This window comes from Mus musculus, chromosome 16, assembly GCF_000001635.26.
Source record: "Mus musculus strain C57BL/6J chromosome 16, GRCm38.p6 C57BL/6J".
NCBI classification, from domain to species: Eukaryota; Metazoa; Chordata; class Mammalia; order Rodentia; family Muridae; genus Mus; species Mus musculus.
In genome coordinates, this window is record NC_000082.6 from 58646341 (window position 1) to 58668806 (window position 22466).

General features: G+C 41.9%; 1 long non-coding RNA gene across 2 annotated transcripts; it reads right to left on the reverse strand.

The window, feature by feature from the left end:
- Positions 1-11144: 11144 nt before the first annotated feature.
- On the reverse strand, positions 11145-17112 carry Gm41464. Of its 2 annotated transcripts, none has more exons than XR_876123.3 (3): positions 15327-17112; positions 14321-14565; positions 11145-11709 (listed from the first exon to the last, which is right to left on the reverse strand). It is a non-coding gene; the product is annotated as a predicted gene, 41464 (long non-coding RNA). The 2 variants fall into 2 exon arrangements; XR_876124.3 differs by lacking the exon at positions 11145-11709 and having other exon boundaries at positions 13710-14356; positions 14435-14565; positions 15327-17109.
- Positions 17113-22466: the final 5354 nt, after the last annotated feature.

Genomic DNA, 22466 nt, shown 5'->3' on the forward strand with positions numbered 1-22466 from the left:
TTGTGCCGATGTTCTCTATGGAATGTTCTGCACCTGAGATTCTCTCTTCCATCTCTTGTATTCTGTTGCTGATGCTCGCGTCTATGGTTCCAGATTTCTTTCCTAGGGTTTCTATCTCCAGCGTTGCCTCGCTTTGGGTTTTCTTTACTGTGTCTACTTCCCTTTTTAGGTCTAGTATGGTTTTGTTCATTTCCATCACCTGTTTGGATGTGTTATCTTGATTTTCTTTAAGGACTTCTACCTGTTTGGTTGTGTTTTCCTGTTTTTCTTTAAGGACTTGTCACTCTTTAGCAGTGTTCTCCTGTATTTCTTTAAATGAGTTATTAAAGTCTTTCTTGATGTCCTCTACCATCATCATGAGATATACTTTTAAATCCGGGTCTAGCTTTTCGATTGTGTTGGGGTGCCCAGGACTAGGTGGGGTGGGAGTGCTGCGTTCTGATGATGGTGAGTGGTCTTGATTTCTGTTAGTAGGATTCTTACGTTTGCCTTTCGCCACCTGGTATTCTCTGGAGCTGTGCAGAATACACTCAGCAGGGTCCCGGAACCAAGATGTCTGCTGCCGATGCTCAGGCAAAGCGCTCCCACACTGTAGCAGCCTTATTTATAATAGCCAGAAGCTGGAAAGAACCCAGATGCCCCTCAACAGAGGAATGGACACAGAAAATGTGGTACATTTACACAATGGAGTACTACTCAGCTATTAAAAAGAATGAATTTATGAAATTCCTAGGCAAATGGATGGACCTGGAGGGCATCATCCTGAGTGAGGTAACCCAATCACAAAGGAACTCACACAATATGTACTCACTGATAAGTGGATATTAGCCCAAAACTTAGGATACCCAAGATATAAGATACAATTTTCTAAACACATGAAACTCAAGAAGAACAAAGACCAAAGTGTGGACACTTTGCCCCTTCTTAGAATTGGGAACAAAACACCAATGGAAGGAGTTACAGAGACAAAATTTGGAGCTGTAAGGAAAGGATGGACCATCCAGTGATTGCCATATCCAGGGATCCATCCCATAATCAGCTTCCAAACAATGACACCATTGCATACACTAGCAAGATTTTGCTGAAAGTACCCAGATATAGCTGTCTCTTGTGAGACTATGCTGGGGCCTAGCAAACACAGAAGTGGATGCTCACAGTCAGCTATTGGATGGATCACAGGGCTCCCAATGGAGGAGCTAGAGAAAGTACCCAAGGAGCTAAAGGGAACTGCAACCCTATAGGTGGAACAACAATATGAACTAACCAGTACCCCGGAGCTCTTTTCTCTAGCTGCATATGTATCAAAAGATGGCCCAGTCAGCCATCACTGGAGAGACCCATTGGACTTGCAAACTTTATATGCCCCAGTACAGGGCAACGTCAGGGCTAAAAAGGGGGAGTGGGTGGGTAGGGGAGTGGGGGGGAGGGTATGGGGGACTTTTGGGATAGCATTGGAAATAGAAGTGAGGAAAATACCTAATTAAAAATTAAAAAAAAAAAAAAAAGAAAAGAAAGAAATCGCACTGCTGGTGATCTTTGAGGAAGGAGACATTTTCTAGAAGCTAGTGTGCTGCCCTGACATGTCTGGACTGTCAAGATCTCCATGGTAGAGTCCTTGGGAAGCAGAAGTGCTCAGACATTTGGGGGTACCTGACTCTGAAGGTCAAAACAAGCCAAGGGGCAAGAACACAGTAGCCGAGAGGCTTGTCTACTGGTTCTGCTCACTGCTCAGTAGAATAAGAACCCAACTCATCCTCCCCCATTTCTTGACACTTTTCAAAAGATCAGAATACTGTGCAAGAAACAGGGGCTACTGATAAAGAAGTTTGGCTTATCACTCTCAATATGATAAAGTTTATATGAGAATGAATCCACGAGCTATAGATTTCATAGAAAGATTTTTATGAACATTTGGATATCTCTCCATGATCCTTATGATACTTCAATACAAACATTTAATGATTCTACCATTCCTTCTGCATAAAGTTGAATATATGTATCTATATTCATATATGCTATGTATATTTACACACTCATATGTATGAATACTAGCTCTGTCCCATGGTCAGACATGACTAAAAAACATTGTTAATGTTTCAATTTAACCATTTTGAAAGAGCTTTGGTGATTTTTTTAAAATTTTTTTCCATATTTTTATAGCTTTTGTAATCATTTTTGCTATGATAAAGGAAAGTAACAGAACCATTCTAAGGAATTATTCCAATATCATTCCCTAATAGATGTTAATATACACATTTATGACATATTCTCTTTCTAATTGGAAATGAAAAGCATGGTTATTATAAAATATTCCAACATTACAGAAATATATAAGGTAGAAATTGAAGCTCTTCCACAAGTACTTTGGCTGTCATATATATATATATATATATATATATATATATATATATATATATATATATTTGAAAGTATGATTTCCTCCAAACTGTTATATTTTGGGGTTGGCCTTCAGATTAGCATGTGAGATCAATTTTGTTATCTAATGTCCTTGTATCTTCATCCCTGGAACGTGTTGAAAAGAGAATGAAGAAGGCTTTGTGTGTGTGTGTATGTTGAAAAAAATGAAGAAGACTTTGTGAGCATGTGTGTTCTATATTTCCTTTTACATTTTAAAAAACGTAATCCAAGTCCTTGTGTTTTCAGTGTTACTCTATCTTGTCATCTCTAACAAAGAAGAAGCAAGGGGTTCTTTAACTGGGAAGTCCTTATCATTAAGAATAACTTTTGCAGAGCAGTTATTGTTTTATTGTGTTCTTTGTGGATAAAGGTGCTTCATTGCTTTATAAACTTCGTGAAGGAAGGGGACTTGGTGTTAGTTCTTCCTGTTTCCTAGACCACTTTATAGACTGCCTTTCCTTTCAGAGCCATATAGTGAATTATGCTTGCCTGAAAACATTGTTAAAAGGCCGTCAAAGGTGGAAAGCTGGTCACCAAAGAAGAAATAGTCAGAAGAGTCTGATTTCCTATGACCTGTTCTTTTTTTGAATTGCTCTATTTATTAATACACATATCACAAATGTTTACAATATCAACGCTTTCTTGTTGGTATGCCAGACAGAAGCATTATTTTAAAGATCTTTAAAAAAATATATGTTGACTGTCGTTTCCCTCCCATACTCACTTTTAAACTGGTCTGATGAGGTCCTCAAAGTCTATAATGTCGATGCAAGGAAAAAATAATAACATACAGAAAGAAAAAGTCAAAGAATAGATTAAGTTCCCCTTCCACTTCTTCATGGGTTCCTGGGATAGAACTCAAGTCACCAGGCTTGAGTGGCCAGTGTCTTTCTCACTGAGCCATTACTGGCTTCTAGTGTAGTTTTTTGAGATACCTCTGTGCTAATTTCCAATGGTGTATATTCATTTATTTTTATTTTTCCCACAGGACATGAGTTTCTCTTTCTCTGTTTTTTTTTTTTCCAACACCTTTTACAAATCTTATAAATGGAGCCAGATACTATCTCTCTGTGGCTTTAATGTATATTCTTTAGTGATGTTGATCATTTTTATATACTCCCTGCTTATAAATATCTTCTGAAGAGATGTATATTCATACCACCCATGTATTTTAAAATCTGATTTTTCAACTCTCGCTTTTGAGATTTTTATTTTCTATTTTACATTCTGATTTTTATATATCCCTTTTTGAGTAGTTTGCAACTTTTGTGATTCTTCCTCCGTCTCTGCACTGCACTGGTCATTTCCATGTCTATAGAACAGAAGCGGATGGATTTCGTGTGGTCCCTTTTTATCTCATTTTGTTGGCAGTATTTTGAAATTGTATTTAAAGCAGGGCCGCCCACACTGATGCTTACAGCGTAGTGTCATGTTTTGCAGGTGGTGGCAGCACTGCTTTCTGAGGTTGTGGAATGTTTTTGAAATGAGTGCAGGTAGCAGAGACTAGGCCTTGGAGGTGGAGCTTGGAGGCAATAGGTCATTTCTGCATGTTGCCTAAGTGTTATTAGACGCGTTCTCACGACCGGCCAGGAAGAACACCACAGACCAGAATCTTCTGCGGCAAAGCTTTATTCTTACATCTTCAGGAAAAGAGAGCAAGAAGCAAGAGAGAGAGAAAACGAAAACCCCGTCCCTCTTAAGGAGCATTCTCCTTCGCCTCGGACGTGTCACTCCTTGATTGGCTGCAGCCCATCGGCCGAGTTGACGTCACGGGGAAGGCAGAGCACAAGTAGTCATAAGATACCCTTGGCACATGCGCAGATTATTTGTTTACCACTTAGAACACAGGATGTCAGCGCCATCTTGTAACGGCGAATGTGGGGGCGGCTCCCAACATCTCCCCCTTTTTCTTTTAATAAGAGCAAATAGGCCACCCATATTAATGAGAGTGGAGATAGAGGTCAAATCCCCAGTGTGTAGGTAAAGGAGCCATGTACAGGATTAGCTCTTAGGCTTACAGGCTTTTACCCAGAGCAACCCTGACCTGCTCCCGTGTCGTTTTGCCTGGGGGAAGGGAACTAGGACACTGAACCTTCATGAAAGATGACATGTCTCCCTAGAATAGGCTCACATATGCCGCAGAGCCTTTCCATTGCAGTGCTTAGCCTTGCAACTCTCTCGGGCTGCTGAAGCACACTCACTCTATCTCGTGCAATGAGACTAGCCTCGTGAGATATAAGAGCTGAGTGGCCAGCGACCTATTGCCTAAGCATAGATATATCAGGGGAAGCTCCATGTTCTAGTCCTGCAAGCGCCTGGGCAATAACCACCTTGTCTCTCCTAGTTTAGGCCTTAAGCTTACAGACCAATCAAAGAAGCAACACTAATCCACAGCAAAGTGTATCTCCAAATAATATTAATCCCACCCATTTTTTAAAGAAAGAAAATGCTGAGGAGATCCAATTGGGTAATCCTTTGGTCAGGGACAGGTCCAAGCGCGTGGAGTTGACCTGAATGATGGCAAGCCTCGAAGGGTCTGTTCAAATTCAGCCATCCAATTCTGTAACATATACTGAAAAAGACTTTTTGACAAATTAGCTGCCCTAGTAAATTTAACATACTGAATGGAAATAACACACAATCCCGGAAATTTTTGTTCACATCCCTGCTGAGTTATTTGTCATAATACATCTAGTTGTATCTGGACAAGATCTATGAGTTGATTAACCAGCATGAGACCTCTCTGTATCTTGACATTAGCTGAGGCCTGTTCATCTATGACTGTAGTCACTGAGGCTGACAAAGTGTTAATGGTGTCAGTCGTCTGGACCTGTCCAGACAGAGCCAAGGCTGTCTGAATTAAGGCCAAACCCAGTTCCCAGTTAGTGGTAAAAAAGCAGGAGAATACTTGAGCATTATACATCACCGTCATTGGGAGTGGGAATGTCGACATTATCCCCCAACGCTGCTCTCTCTTTATTATTGACGCCCTGGACATCACCAAGACGAGGGACATTAGTATTCCCTTGGTCAGTCTGGATTTTTCGGGTGAGTCTTTCTGGTACCCAAAATGGGTTGTCTTCATTCTGTGGGAAAACACAGATAGCTCCCCTGGATCTTATCAAGATAGGATCCGGGCCATACCATTTATTATCAAGGACATTTTTCCATTTAACCATCTCATTGGGCCTATCTGGCTCTGAACAATGACGTTCAGCCGCAGTATGGCCATGAGCATCAATATTTAAAAAATTGAGTGTAAAGAGTGCCAAAGACACCGACACTCTTGGTGCTCGGGGTACAGTCTCCTCAAAAGTTCCCCTCTTCTGTTTTATAAGATAGGCTTTGAGGGTGCGATGCGCACGCTCAACAATACCCTGTCCTTGAGGGTTGTATGGAAGTCCAGTCAGGTGGGTTACGTCCATCTGACGGCAGAACTGTTGGAATTTTTGAGACGTATAAGCTGGTCCATTATCAGTCTTAAGGAGTCTGGGTTTCCCCCAAGCACTCCATGCCTCAAGACAATGTTGAATCACATGTGAGGCTTTTTCTCCGGTTAACGGAGAGGCAAACATGATGCCAGAACATGTGTCAATGGACACATGGAGATATTGAAGTTTTCCAAAGGAAGAAACATGTGTAACATCCATTTGCCAGACCTGTAGAGGTCGAATACCGCGTGGGTTAATTCCCACATGAGGAACTGGCAAGAACTCACAGCAGCTTTGACATTGAGTAACAATGTCACGGGCTTCTTTTCTTGTCAAGGAGAAACGACTGCGTAATGTTTCAGCCGTCACATGAAAATTGTTATGAAAATTTCTTGCAGCCTCTACCGGGGATGATAGGGCAGCAGCCATCACTTTAGTGGCCTTATCTGCCAAATCATTTCCCAGAGCCATGGGGCCAGGTAGGCCTGAATGGGCTCTAACATGAGTAATATAAACAGGAGATCTTCTAGATAACAAAACTAATTGTATCTGCTGAAAAATATTGGCAACTCTACTGGAAGGCTTAATCACTCCAGCCACTTCTAAAAGATTTACTGCATTTACCACATAACAGGAATCTGACACAATATTAAGGGGTTCTAAAAAGGTTTTTAAAACTTCTAAGACCACTAAACATTCTACCACTTGAGGTGAATTTTCATTATATTGTTTGGATACCACTTTACCATTAGCCACATAGGCACCTATGCCAGTTTTTGATCCATCAGTATATACCACAATCCCATTTTTAAGTGGGTTTCTTACTGTTATTTGTGGAAACACAACAGATTGATTTTGGGCAAACTGTAAGATTGGATGTTTTGGATAATGGTTATCTATTTTTCCTGAAAAGGAGGTAACTAAAACTGCCCAATCATTAGATGTGGCTGCCAAGGTTTGAACCTGTGCAGCGGTATAAGGTACAATTAAAAGATATGGACTTTGCCCAAAGTGGGTGATTGCTGCTTTTAGGCCTTTAAGGGCAAGCTGTGCAATTGCATCAGGATACCAATCTATTATTTTAGCTGGGGATACGTTTGGATGGATCCACAACAATGGCCCATTCTGCCACAAAACTGCAGTTGGCAATTGTGCTGTCTTAAAGACACACAAACTGAAAGGCTGCGAATCCTCAATACGTTGTAATTGTGCATTCTGTAAGGCTTTTTCCACTTTTTGTAAGGCCTGGTTAGCAGCTAGAGTAAGAGTCCTAGGGGAGGAGATATGAGGATCTCCTTCTAAAATACTAAACAAAGGCCTTAATTCAGCAGAAGGAATCTTTAAAAAAGGTCTGAGCCAATTAATATCTCCCAACAGCTTTTGAAAATCATTTAAGGTATGGAGGTGATCTCTTCTTATCTCTACCTTTTGGGGCACAATCTTATCTGGGGACACCACAGAGCCCAAGAATTGTCCTGTATCAGAAATTTGGACCTTTTCTGTGGCTATCTGTAGACCCCACTGACTTAAAGTTTTAAGTAGAAAAGGATATGCCTTTTGTAGCATGGTAAGGTCTTTATGGCACAGGAGGATGTCATCCATGTAAAGGAGCAAAATTAAAGAGGGGAATTGTTCCCTCATTGGCAAAAGAGCTTTTTGCACATAAAGCTGGCACATTGTAGGACTATTGGACATCCCCTGTGGTAAGACCTTCCATTGATACCTCTTATCAGGTTTAGCAGAATAAGCTCTCTGACCCGTTAACAAGTCAAAAGTCCAATCTCTCTGCTCTGGAGTTAAAGCAGCAGCGTTTGCTCGGGCCTGCGCCTGTGCCGCCTCCTGCCACAGAGCTCGCCATTCCACATATTTGGCCATACTAGGGAGAGCGGCTTTTGCAATCATTTGCCAGTCGGCAGGAGTTAGTGCCATGCTGGCAAGCCTGTCTAACTGCACCAAGGTAAAATTAGCATTGATTCCATATTTAATCTGCACATATTCTACCGGAGCGTGGACACGCCCACCCTCGGCTCCTTCAAAGACTGGAAATGCCTGTTGTATTTTCCTTTGTTCCTCTCGGGGAATGAATGAGTCTGCGCACTGCCTTTCTGCGCACTGCCTCTCTGCGCATTGCTGACGCACTACGGGCTGACGCACTACGCAGGGCGGGGACTCCGCATAGGGCGGGAGTGCACCTGGTAGCCGATTGCCCTGAGGCCAATTAGCAAACTGGCCTTCGCCAGCCGCTTTTGGCTTTTTTCTTGACCGATTAGCTGGCTGGTAATGGGCTGCTTCTTCCTCCCAGTCTGTTTCCTCAGAGGAGGATTCTTCATCTGCTTCAGAACTACTAAGAGCTGGCTTCCTGAGCTCATCTAGTGACGAGTATCTCCTAGAGACCTCCGCTAATCGATCTTTTTTCTTCTCCCTTTTTCCTCTTTTTCTTCTAATCTCTCTCCAGGTATTCCTACCTAACCTTAACTTTTCCTCGGGTTCAAGACCCTTGGAAAGGCCTGTATACTTACCGTTTCTCCTTGCTCCTACTCTCTCTCCCCGCTTTACTTCTGATAGACTGTCCTGAATTTCCTCTAGAATTTTCAGCCCTATCTTAAGCACTATATAACATGTGAAAAGGAACAAAAGGGCTCCTAACACTAGAAAAAGTTCAAGGCCAAACATACCTGGTAAAGCCATTTCTCACTTCCGTTCCCCAGCTGATGAGTTCTGAATTCAGCAGTTGAATCCTTCTCAACAGTCTGCTTTACGGGAACCTTTATCACCGTCGTTCCCCAGCTGATGAGTTCTGAATTCGGCAGTTGAATCCTTCTCAACAGTCTGTGTTACGGGAACCTTATAACCTTGATTCGCAGTTCTGGTTCTGGAATGAAGTATCCCTCCTGCGCCAGTCCGGAGTTTTTTCTCGTCCCGGATTTTCTCGTCCCGGAATTCGGCACCAATTGTTATTAGACGCGTTCTCACGACCGGCCAGGAAGAACACCACAGACCAGAATCTTCTGCGGCAAAGCTTTATTCTTACATCTTCAGGAAAAGAGAGCAAGAAGCAAGAGAGAGAGAAAACGAAAACCCCGTCCCTCTTAAGGAGCATTCTCCTTCGCCTCGGACGTGTCACTCCTTGATTGGCTGCAGCCCATCGGCCGAGTTGACGTCACGGGGAAGGCAGAGCACAAGTAGTCATAAGATACCCTTGGCACATGCGCAGATTATTTGTTTACCACTTAGAACACAGGATGTCAGCGCCATCTTGTAACGGCGAATGTGGGGGCGGCTCCCAACACCTAAGCTCCTTGCTGTTGCTCTGCTGAGATGTGGCAAGCTGTACACTAATCGACCACTGCTGTGGGCACAGTTGCTGTAGCACTCATGGCTTCCCTGCTCTGTTGGACTATACCCACTCAAACATAATGACTTCTAAGGTGTAGCTCAGGCAGGGGGCTTACTCAATAGTCATGAGGGTTTCATCTCCCAACCAAACAAAACAAACAAAAATTAATTAGGTATGTATGAACTCTTTTCTTTTTCAAAATAGAAAGATAATGAACAAAATATAAAATTTGATAACTAATAAATAATCCTACTTAGAATAATACATATTTGAAATTAATTCTGTAAACTTTCAGCATGCCTATTTTTTTCCCTAAATAAATCCCTACAGTCTAGCACTTTCTTACATATAATTCAAAGAAAAGCATATGAAATCACATTTTTTTTTTCTGAAGACAACACATCCAAGTTTATTTTGGCAGTACACATTGATCTTGAGAGTTGTTTTGCTTGGTTTGTTTGGTTTGTTATTTTTAAGTCAAAAAGTTGTATGGGTAAGGAAAGAGGAATGGATATGAGAAGAACTGGGGGAATTTGTAAGTCTGAACACAATACATACAAAACTCTCAAAAAATTGATTTTAAAAAAGGAACATAAACAGAAAAATAAATAAATACAAAGAACAAAGAAAACAGATTGGTAAGTCTAAACAGAGCACATACAAAAATTCACAAAGAACTGATTTTTTAAAAAAAGGAACACAAACAAAAATAAGTAAATACAAAGAATAAAGTACACACACACACAAAAGAAAAACAAAAATAAAGAAAACCTCAAACAGTAAAAAATTAAAAGGAAAAAATGTAAGAGAGCAGGCAGAATTACTTTCCAATAGATACCTACTGATTTTTCTCTGTCTTTTTTTTTTATTAGATATTTTCTTTATTTACATTTCAAATGTTTACCCCTTTCTAGGTCTCCCCTTTGGAAAATCCCTATCCCATCCCCACTCCCCCTGCCTCTATGAGGGTGCTCCCCCAGCCACCCACTCCTATCCTCCCGCCCTAGCATTCCCCCACACTGGGGCATCAAACACACTCAGGCCCAGAGGCCTCTCCTCCCACTGATATCCAACAAGGCCATCCTCTGTCACATATGGCCCCGTGTGTATTCTTTGGTTGGTGGTCCAGTCCCCGGGAGGTCCGGGGGCATCTGGCCTGTTGACACTGTTGCTCCCTCCATGAGGCTGCAAACCCCCTCAGCTCCTTCAGTCCTTTCTCCAACTCCATCAGGGGTCCTCTAGCTCAGTCCAATGGCTGGCTGCCACCTTCTATCTCTGTTTTTGTTAGGCTCTGGCAAAGCCTCTCATGAGACAGCCATATCAGGGCTTCTATCATCAAGCACTTCCCCACATCCAACCATAAGGTCTGGGTTTGGTGGCTGTATATGGGATGGATCCCCAGGTGGGGCAGTCTCTGGATGGCCTTTCCTTTCAGTCTCTGCTCCACACTTTGTCTCCATATTTCCTCCTGTGAGTATTATGTTCTCCCTTCTAAGGAGCACTGAAACATCCACATTTTGGTCTTCCTTCTTCTTAACATATGAAATCACATTTAAGAAAAAAAAAAGAATAGTCTTGTGATTGAATAAAAGATCACTGCCTATATATAACCTGAATGTATTCTGCCTTGATATTCCTGCTGTGGTGGATGAATATCTCTTCTTAAACCACAAGGCAAAAAGTCTCTCTCTCTCTCCCTCCCTCCTTCCCTCCCTCCCCTCTCCCTCCTTCCCCTCCCTCCCTTGTTTCCTTTCTCTCTCTCTCCCTCCCTCCCTCTCTCTCTTTCTCTCTCTCTCTCTCTCTCTTTCTTTCTTTCTTTCTTTCTTTCTTTCTTTCTTTCTTTCTTTCTTTCTTTTTCTTCCCTCCTCCCTCCCTTCCTACCTCTCTCCCTCCCTCCCTCTTTCTCTCTCTCTTTCTTTCTTTCTTTCTTTCTTTCTTTCTTTCTTTCTTTCTTTCTTTCTTTCTTCATTCACTTTACATTCCAATACCAGTCCCCCTCTCCTTCCAGTATTCCCTCATACAGATTTCCTCCCATTTCTTCCTCTTCTTCTCCTTTAAGAAGAGGGAAGCCTTCTTCTAGTTATCACCATCCCCCAAGCCTCCCCTCACATCTGGCACATCCTCTCTTATTGAAGCCAGACACCCCGTTTAGGGTTGTGGGATTCACAGGCAGGGAGGCAGACAGCAGGCTTAGGGACAGCCGTGGCTCCAGTTATTTAGGGACCCACATGAAGACCAAGCTGCTCATCTGCTACATATGTGTAGAAGGACTAGGTCCAGCCTGTACTCTCTCTCTGGTTGATGATTCAGTCTCTGGGAACCTCTAAGGGTCCAGGTTAGTGGACTCTGTTGGTCTTCCTGTGGAGTCACTGTCCTCCTTGGGTCCCTCAATACTTCCCCCAACTCTTCCGTAAACTCCCTGAGCTCCACCTAACATTTGGTGGTGGGTCTCCGCATCTCTTTCCATTGGTTGCTTGGTGGAGCAAGACTCTTCTTTAAGCTGTTTTGTCAGGCATTTTGTCACTGTTAAGAGAAAAGAAACTGAGACAGAAAACCGGTACTCAGTGTGGGATGGTTGGGGAAGAATTGAAAGAGTGCTAGAATGTAGTAAGTGCAACTTAATGGTCCATTCTGTGCGGTTTTGGAAGATGGAGAGAGATGCAGGCATTGGAGGCCTGACATGTGATTTTAGGTTGAGACAAGGATGCTATGGAGAACAGGACTGGTGGCTATTTGCTTTATGGTCTGGTAAAGAATCCAGCTGCATCCTGCCTGGGTCTTCACAACTTAAGTGAGGCGAAGTTTAGAAGCAATGGGGTAATTTGTGAGATGGAAGAAGTGTCAAAACAGGGTGGCATTCAGTCTGTGTCACCATTACCTCCCACTGTTCTCACCCAGGTACACAGATGAGACAGAACAACAAACAGCAGAATACTGTGCAGCTGGGTACAGAAAGACTGAGTTTAAAGCAGGGTTAATATGAAAACAGCTCTCATCTGTCATTGTTAATGCTATTAGCATCATCGAAGATGCTATTCCTACTCCTCTCTCCTGGGACAATACTAAGATGCTATGAAGCTAAGCCTGCCCATCAAAGTTCCAGGGTTGTAAAATATGAAATTTCATTTGAAATGAGATGGACCAAATTGAACTACATGAGGAATATTTTTTTTTAGGCATGTAATGGCCACTGAACCCCTTGAGCTGGTAGAGAACTTGGCGGTGTTGCCTGGTAGTATGGCTTTGCAGGTATGAAAGATCCAAGCTGTGTCAAGGTTCCAGAAGGATTCTGTAGATAGGCAAGGTGTGGCAGGGCTGGCGTGTCTGCAAGGAGGTCCCCAGAGGCCATTGCATGAAACTATGAAGGTAAAGCTTAAGGTGCAGTAGATACCACAGGACGTTCAAGATGAAACACCTGACTTCTGACAAGACAATCCAGGAACAACGTGTAGTCGGCTCGGGAGTGAGGCTGTGTGTACTGAAACACAGATAGAAGCATGGAGGGCTTAAGCCCTGTGGAGTCCAGAGATGCCAGATGTGGCAATTATACGACTTGGTGTTTTCTCTATGTGGTTTTGGGTCTTGTTTTGATCCAACCTTTCCTTGCTATGTCCCCATTCCTACATTTTGGGGTGGTACTATTTATTCAGTGCCATGGTAAAAATGTTATATTCTAACACTGTTCCAATTGTTAAGACCTTTGAAACATTTTCTTTCACAGAGGCTCACAGTGAGGAGAGTGAGTGGCTGGAGTCTCAGAAGAGACTTTGGATTTATTATGTATGTATGTATGTATGTATGTATGTATGTATGTATGTATGTAACAAAATCTATCCATGAAAGATGAAACTAAAGAGCTCATTATTCATCACAAATGAGTTCTATCCAGTCTGCTAAACTGCATTGCATTCACTAAAAGTTCATAATTTGCTGGTTTAAAAAAAATTTGTATTGATTCTTTGTGAATTTTTGTTTTTTATTTATTTTATGTTTTGTTTTGTTTTGTCTTGGTAGGGAAGATGGCCAGGATGGAGGGCAGATATGAAGGGATGGAGATGAGTTGGGCTGGGGTTCATGATGAGATGTTGGACTTTTAAAGAACATTGTGGCTGTTAATGACTTGAGACATTTGCAATCTCTTATGAGGAGACCATGAGCGGGTAGGCGCTGGGGAGGGGGACATTTCAGTTTTAAAATATTGTGCTTGCGTATTAAGTTAACAAGGAGCAGAATTGTGATGGTTAATCATACTTGTCGACTTGAAATGATTTAGATCCGTGCTTCTCAACCTGTGGGTCATGACCCCACAGGGGTTGCATATCCGATAGTTACATTACGATTCATAACAGTAGCAAAATTACAGATTTGAGATAGCAAGAAAATAATTTTATGATTTGGATTCCTTTCATTTTTTTTATTTAGAAGAAATATTTCTATTCATTATTTTATTTATTTACATTTCAAATGTTATCCCCCCTTTCCAGTCTCCCCTCCACGAGTCTCCCACCCCATCTTCCCTCCCCTTTGCCTCTAAGAGGAGGCTCTCCAAACCACTCATCCACCCCCAACTCACCCCTCTAGCATCCCTGAATTCCTTTCATCTTAAAAAAAAAATAAGCGGTCTAAGATAAAATCCTATGTAGATGTAATTTTGAAAACTTTAACTGGGGGAGAACAGTTTGCCTGTTTATATTTTACACATGTTCAGCTTAGAGACTAGGTGCACGGATGATAAATGAAGGCCAGAGGAAAGAATGCCAAGGAGGAGTGAAATCCTTCCTCGTGGAGCCATTTCTACTTATTACTCAGGTACAAGAGAGAAGATGTCAGAGAGAAAATGTACCTGCTTTTCCCTCATACCAAATATTAGTGAGTTCTAGGTAGAACCAAGAAGATCCCAGACTTTAGTTACTTCTGATACTCTTACCACAATCCCATGCATAAACCTCCTAAGAGGAAAACTGTTAATGCTGTCTCCTAGATGGCTCCGAAGGCACTGTGGAGCGACTCGATTTTGGGGATTGGGAATGTAGGATTATAGCTGTTGCTATTACAGTGGGTCAGAAAACACAGAATGACAGGAAGCAGGGTCCAGGTATCATCTTCAAAGACTGGTCCCCAACGACATGCTTACCTTTTTAAGCCAGAATTCATAGAAGTTTCACACTCTCTGAAAGAAAATGGCACTGTCAGCAAGGGACCATTTAAAACAGAAGCCCGAGGAGGAGTCTTCAGATGTAAAGTATACCATCCCATCTCTGGCCTCCAAACGCAAAGTTCACTCAGACCAGTTTCAAGTCCACATGATCGTAACTGTTCCTCCATTGTTCAAAGTCCAGTGTCTCTACTGAGACTCGAGGCCGTCTGTTAGTTGTGATTCTGTATACAATACAGACAGGAAAAGAAAAACTTGTAAACTACAGCAGCACTGAGGAAATATTCCCATTCAGGCGGGAGAAAGAGGAACATAGAAATGAGGGATGGGAACAACACCAACCAAAACCCATCAGAGTAGCTTTTATTTTCTATAATTCCATGTTCAGCGCTGGGGCCTATGGTATCATGATATGAGCACTGATGGGTTTGGCAGACCCATCTCTGTGGCTTTCCTGCTTGTAGCCCACATGGCCACTCTTTGGAACTTGCTGTATTTGAGACTTGTATAATTATCAATAATCACTTCACATCCTAAGTGTTATGTTATGTTCACATCCTAAGCGAGATGTCCTCTTCCAAGTTAATGGGTCCATTACTTCTGAATTGAGCTTCACTCAGACTGCCAGGACATCAGCAAAGCACTGACCCATTCATTGCCAGACAGTAACACAACTTGCTAGTTTCTAGCTCCATTCATCCCAACAGAGATCTTATGTGGTCTGAAAATGTATGAACATAACCTTGACTATCTTTGTTTTCTTTCAGCATTTTGGTTTTCTGAATGCCAACTGGAATGGCTACCAAATTCCACTTAAGTCATTCTATGGTTTCTCAAGCCCACATCTCCACGTTTTCCCAAATTCATCCGAAACACCAGTTTCAAAGACTTAGCCACATGATCAAGATTAGTCATAACAGTGACTCTACTTCTATGGTACCAGTCATCTGTAATAGTTAATTGCACAGCATTGGGACCACAATACCTGGCAGCTTCCAGGAGGGCAGATTTAGTTGGGTTTGTTGTTTTCCGGAGTTTCAGTTCATCATGGCAGGGAAGTCTGGGGCAGCTCAGTTCATGGAGGCCAGGGCACATGAGGCAGTGCTGTTCACAGCACAATGGGTCAGGAAACAGACAACATGGGAGAAACAAGGGTTGACTATTGCTTTCAAAGGCTATTGATGGCCATACGTTTCTTCCAGCTAGGCTCCACCTCTCAAAGATTCCACAGGCTCTGAGAGTATCCTCATCAGTTGGGAGGAAGCATTCAAGACATAAGTGTGAAAAGGACACTGTTAAAGCCAACCACAATGATTATTCTCTTCTTCGCTAGATCCACACCCCCACCCCCACCCCAGGCAGCCTCACCCATTCTGGCTCAGGATGATAAAAGGAAACCGAAATATATTTCAGTATCTCTCGGGTCAGACACTTCAAAGCGCCCACAGTTCTGGGAAATCCATCATATTAGGTAAGCTCAGCCTGGCTCTCTGAGGAGTGCTGGTCCTTCTTGGTGTGTTCTGTGAAAAGCAGCCCAGCTTTTCCTTGTGGTTGCAAAGTTCACAGACACCTCTTTGTGGGGCTGAATGCTCAAAACTTAGGGAAGAGCCTGCAGGATTATTTTGCAATGTGAACTGTGTCAGGGAAGCTATGTGCAAAGTTTTAGACTAAACCTGTTATACTCCCAAGATTTTTTATCCCATAAGAAGAAAACATTTGTGAGGTTCAAGTTATCATTAGAGTCATAGATCTGCATAATTCTAGCATTTCCAAAGATTCATCCTTAGATTAGAAATGAGGCAATCTTTTATTGACCTGAATTCCTGTTTACTTGACTCCAGACCCACCTTTCATTTCCACAGCCTCCTCCTCTTATTGATGTGATCCTGTCAAGTACAAATCTGGTTTTGCTATCTGACCTCTGCCTTAGTGCCCTTTGTAACAGATTCCACCTACTTCTCAGTAAAGTATAAAGTCTGAAACAAAGTGTAAAACCAGCCTCACCTCACCCATTCATTACCTTGTAATTTTGGTGGCCATCATTCCATAATCATTGAGGCTGAGGATCAGAACTTAGGATTTGATAGGCTGTACTACCAGAGGGAGAATCATCATCATCATTATTTTTTAAAATAACCATGTATTCTATAGTTCACAGAGAAAATCTGTGAACACCTTTGTTACAACAGTACTCGTGATAATGTATTTATAATTATCCCATGTTTGTGTTTTAACTTAACCTGAATTTTAAGGAGTTTGTGACAACAGCTCTAAAAGATAGGTTCTATTTCTAACCTTCCTGATGGATCAGGAAGCCTAGGGTCAGGAAATTCAAATAAATACTGCCCTAGTTCTCGATTGGAAAACCTAAGTTTCAAAGCCTGCCATTTAGACTCCATAGGCCATCCTCTTAACCATGCTAGTATGTAACCTTCACCAAATTGCAAATTCACAGGCCCATTGGCAACCAGAAGAAATATTTACATATATCGATAAATATTTGAGTATTGCTAGTACATGATCACCATCTAGTGGATATACTCTACTGTTACACTATGTGAGATCATAATACAATATTTACATAACCTCCCTCTTCTCTTTCCTCCTTTCATATCCTCTCATGCATGAGCCAAACTTCGATACATGTGTTCTACAGCTGTCGTAAGATAAATTATGTTCATTACAATGACTGACCCTTTAAATTACCTTCAATTCAAATTTGTCGATAGTCTATGAATAGTGCCAGATGACTGTCATCAACCCTCATGTAGTCTTGGAAATTAAATTTCATTTAAAAATTAAATTGCATTTAATTAATTAATGTATATATGCACATGTGCTTGTATGCATCAGAGCACTTGTGGAGGTCAGAAGCAACCTTATGCCAGTCAGTTCTCTTCTTCTACCTAGTGGGTCCCCGGGACCCTAATCAAAATTAGGTTTTGGGGCAAGCGCTTTTACCCACTGAACCATCTCTTCAGCTCAAAATTTAATTTTATTACTAGAAGTCTATATCCCAACTCGCATGAGGGAAACACTATGGGCAGAGGCAGTCTGACCACAGCTACAGGGGTTTCCTCCACCGGTCATCTTAAGTAGGATCTGCTCAGTATATTTGACAACAGGAATAATTTCAGATCTGTGCTTCTTATCTTCTCCTCTTGTCCTTTTTCTATGGAAGGTGGAAGGATGAGAATTTATTAAACTGTTCAGTGACATGTGTGTAGATCTCCCTGTTTCCATATTAGATCGTTATTTCCAAACAGGAGGTGACATGTAAAATGTGCCAGACTGGAGCCAAGTGCCCATAGTCCAAAGTCCCCAAGGACAGAGGATCAAACAGCAATGCTATTTGTTCTCTCTGATGCAACTGTCAACAGGCAGTGATCTGGGGGTGCAGAATGCTGCTCTATCAATTTTCTCAGACTACACATTTGAAAGTAGAACAGGTTCAAAGTAGCCCTGGGTATCCTGGACTTGCTTTGTAGACTAGGCTGGCCTTGAACCGGCAGAGACCCTCCTGCCTCTGCCTCTGAGTGCTGGGAGTAAAGGTGCAAAGACTCTTATTGTTTAGAGAGCTCATCCATTATTCTGTTTGAGTTTTCAAGTATTGGCTTAGATTTATACACATCTGGGAAGGTGGAATGCCCACCAATACACATTTGTTTCATGTGCAACTACGCTTATATGAACATACAGAAAATATTTGACAAAATATATAGGAAATGTGTCTCAGTATATCTGATACATCATATTAACATCCCTAAGAACTTCTAGAAAGGGTCAGTGAGATTCCTTAGCAGGTAAATGTTGTGGGGAATATTAAAAAAGAACCGGCATGTTCCTGAACAGGTGCTGGCAACTCTGGGCCCCTGCTAATTCTGTCTCTACCCACCAACTCTCTGGCAGGGCTGGAGCTTCCAAGTTCCTCTTGCATTCACCCCATGGTCAGCCACAACAACACTGATCTACCTAGTAGAAACAAGACTCTTGAAGCTTATAATTAACCAATCAGATTTATGTATCAACAGATTCCCAATTTTTCAAGATGCCAATACAGTAATTTCAGAACCAGCTGATAATGATAAAAGCTTTATCTGAATTATTCTATCCTTATAATAAAATAACTACTTATGGCTGGTTAAAGCCATGCTGGTTCACATCCACCTCCATGCTGGCCTTCCTTCTTCTTCCCCTGAGATGCTCTCTGTCTCTGCAACTCTTAGCTCTGCCTCCCTTTTCCCTGTCCAGTCACAGGCCTCCTGCTGCCCTAGTGTAATTGGACAGGGGAAATCCTGTGACAGGTAAAAGTGTTTGCCCCCAACCTGATGACCTGATTTCAGTCCCTGGTTACCACATGGTAGGAGGAGCAAATTGTCATCTGACCTCCATAGGGTGCTGTGGTAAACATGAAAAACACACACACACAAACACACACACACACAACCACACTAAAATGTGATACACTTGGTTTGTTTTTGTTTTTTTAAAGGTTTGTTATTATATCTAAGTACAATGTAGCTGTCTTCAGACACACCAGAAGAGGGTGTCAGATCTCATTACAGATGATTGTGAGCCACCATGTAGTTGCTGGGATTTGAACTCAGTGCCTTTGGAAGAACAGTCAGTGCTCTTAACCACTGAGCCATCTCTCCAGCCCTGGATACACTTGTTTAAAGAAGCAGTCAAAGAAGTCAAACTTAACATACACTAAGAACCTGGTTGTGTTGAATAAAGATGGCCCAGAGAAAGTGAAGTGATCCAGACTAGTGTGACAACTCAGGAAGGCTCAGGAAGGATTCCTGCTCTAGGATCTTACACAGTAAGAAGAGGGCAAGCTTGGCTCAAGTTATGCTCAGAAAGTACAAAGAACTAAAACATTCTACTTTTCAACATAAGTAATTAACAACTCACATCTCTCTTTGTAATTTATTATCACTTGCATGTGATGTGTTGGCAAAAGTATTAATGACCCCAGAAGGACATAACACTTTCCATTTATTATTAAGAACAGCACACTGGTTTCTGCTTAGGGGTGACTTGTATAGTTCAGCAGCACCACGCCAAGTGAGGTTTGCAGAAGGGAGAGTTCATTTGAAGACCTGAGCTTCTGATTCTGTACTGGGAAAGTTAGAAGCTTCTCTGTTTCTGAAGCTCTTGTCTCAAAGGCAGTTGGAGACTTCCTAGATCCAATACTTGGAGACCTCCTAGATCCAATACTTCCCTTGATTTGGCACTTGTATTCTCTGTTGATCAGACAGAGATACGTAAATAATGCACTGATTCACTCTGTTCTATGAGGCCTCCTCCACTGCTTCAGTGACCCTACACCTGAGGCCCTCCAGCTGCTTTCCTCTGTCCTTGATATGATCCATTGCTCTTGTTGAACACTTTGCTCTATGCAGGCTTCTGTGTGAGCCTGCTTGTTCATCCTTAGACCCCTGAACGTCCACACCCCCATTTATACAGCAACCCATCTGCAGCAAAAAGCCTTTCAAGTGTGGTTTTCGCCTCTCTGCTTTCACCTAACTCTCTTTACTTCTAAGAAGCAGGTTCCAAGAATTCGATAGAAAGATGACTCTGGATAGATGCTGAAAACAAAGAGAACCGATCCTTGACATCCAAGTTAAAAACGATGTCAGTATGGCTAAACACAGAACTTCTTGAATGCGTGCTCTCCAAGAGTGATCCATCCCTGCCGATGAGATGAATGTTTAGGGGTAGCCTTGGGAGCAGATTTGCTTTTCTTGAGTCAGGACCTTTTGTTGTGAGTGCCATAAAGACATGAAGGAAATGAAGCAACGTTGAATTTCTCATTGTTGTCTGAGGAGGGCTCCTCTACAGGTACCCAAGAGTCATTACTCCTGACTGGTTTTATGGGCTGGAGAGATGGCTCAGTGATTAAGAGCACCGACTGCTCTTCCAGAGGTCCTGAGTTCAATTCCCAGCAACCACATGGTGGCTCACAACCCTCTGTGATGGGATTAGATGCCCTCTTCTGGTTCGTGTACTCATATATCTTGGTCAGGGTTTCTATTCCTGCACAAACATTATGACCAAGAAGCAAGTTGGTGAGGAAAGGGTTTATTCCGCTTATACTTCCACATTGCTGTTCATCACCAAAGGAAATCAGGACGAGAACTCAAGCAGGTCAGGAAGCAGGAGCTGATGCAGAGGCCATAGAGGGATGTTACAGTCTTGCTTCCCCTGGCTGGCTCAGCTTGCTTTATTATAGAACCTAGGACTACCAGCCCAGGGATGGCCCAACTCACAATGGGCCCTCCCCCCTTGATACTAACTTGATCACTAATTGAGAAAAATGCCTTAAAGCTGGATCTCATGGAGGCATTTCCTCAACTGAAGCTCTTTTCTCTGTGATAACTCCAGCTGTGTCAAGTTGACACACAAAACCAGCCAGTACACCATCATATAAATAAAATAAATAAAAATTTTAAACAAACACATATGCTCACATGCCACTACCTTGTTCCCAAGTTCTTCCCAAGTGACTCAACCTGCCCACTGACCCTTGGCAGAAGAATGGTTGGAGAAGAGCCTTTACTATCAATGGGGTCATGTGGCCACAAAGCCCTAAACCCCTGAAAATGTAACACCTTCAGAACTTTGGCTAACTAGAAAGAAATATCTATATTATTAGCCAAATGAATTAAATACTTGTCTCCTGCTCTCTCCTCCGTCCCCATCCATAAACAACTGTTCTGTGTGCTCCCCAGTTCCTTTTTTTTTTTTTTTTTAACTCCCGTGTGTCAGGTAACAGCTTACAGAAGTTGGTTCAATTTTTACCATATCGGTTTCAGGGATCAAACTCGGGTTGCTAGGCCTGAGTTTTATCCACCCTTTTAATGTGAGTCTGTGCTATTGTCTTCTCATTTTTGTCTTCTAGAGACAACATGGTACAGTTTCACCATCCCCTTCCCAAGTCCCAAACACTAATTACATTTGGAAGTTACAAATCCTTACATTATCTGGTTCCCAAGGTGGGCAACGGAACCAAAATGGACAGAGTCTATATCTATAAGACTTAAGGAACAAATTCATTCCTTAAATTATTTGCGCTTTAATCACATGATATTTAAAAGCAGTAAGCACCGTGGCCTAGTGTATGTGCTCAAAGATGCCCTCAGAACACAGGCTCTGCTCAACTACCTGCTGTCCAAGGCATTCTATGAAACTTCCACAGTCTCGGCCACAGAGTCACTGTGATCAAACTGCATCCAGATTACTGTCGAAAAAGAATTAGAGAGAAGCTAAGGACAAAAGATAAGTTAGAAGGGACAGGCGCTGTGAATCTGTCTCATACATAAATTTTTCTTGGAATATTTGAGGGGTTTCTTCACATATCTCTCTGAACAGCCAATTAAAGTTACTTTAAAGAAAGAGCAAGTTAAATCAACCATACTAAATTAATTGTATATTTAATGTATAGGGTTGTAATAGCCCAGACTAGTCTCAAACTTACAGTTTGAGTAGTCCTCCTGTGTCAGCTTCACTTGTGCTGGGAGAACAGGTATGTACTATGCCTAACTGTATATTGATTTAAGTCAAATATGATCCCTTAAGATTTTTTTAATCTGTAAGAAGATGACAAATTTAAAATGTAAATCTAGGGCAAAATATTAAAATCTCAAAACCTTCACTTTCTGTTAATTTAATTTCTCTTTCAACGGCATTAGAGTTCTAACAAGGTCAAGTTTAGCAATACCTTGTTACTAATTGTTACACATGCGTGCATGCATAGAAATAAAGAGAAATACCAGAGAAATAAAGTGGGTTCATCAAACTCTCTCTTAAAAGGGAAAATGAATACACTGATATCAGGGCATAAAATTCATTATTTTTAACAGGGGAAGGATCAAATTAGCAAGGATTCGGAGAAGCATGTGGAGTTTGAAGATGAGTTGTATGTTTGTACCTAGTGAGATAGCATACAGCTCATCAGAATGTCCTGGCTTGTGGGGTTACACAGAGAATGAAATCATAGTACACAATAGAGAGCCAATTTTACACGCAGACGAGCACCCCTACTGCATAGCTTCTGTTTACAACTTACTGACTTCTTATTTGTCCAAGGCAGCTTTTGGATGCATCAAATTGCTTATAGAGG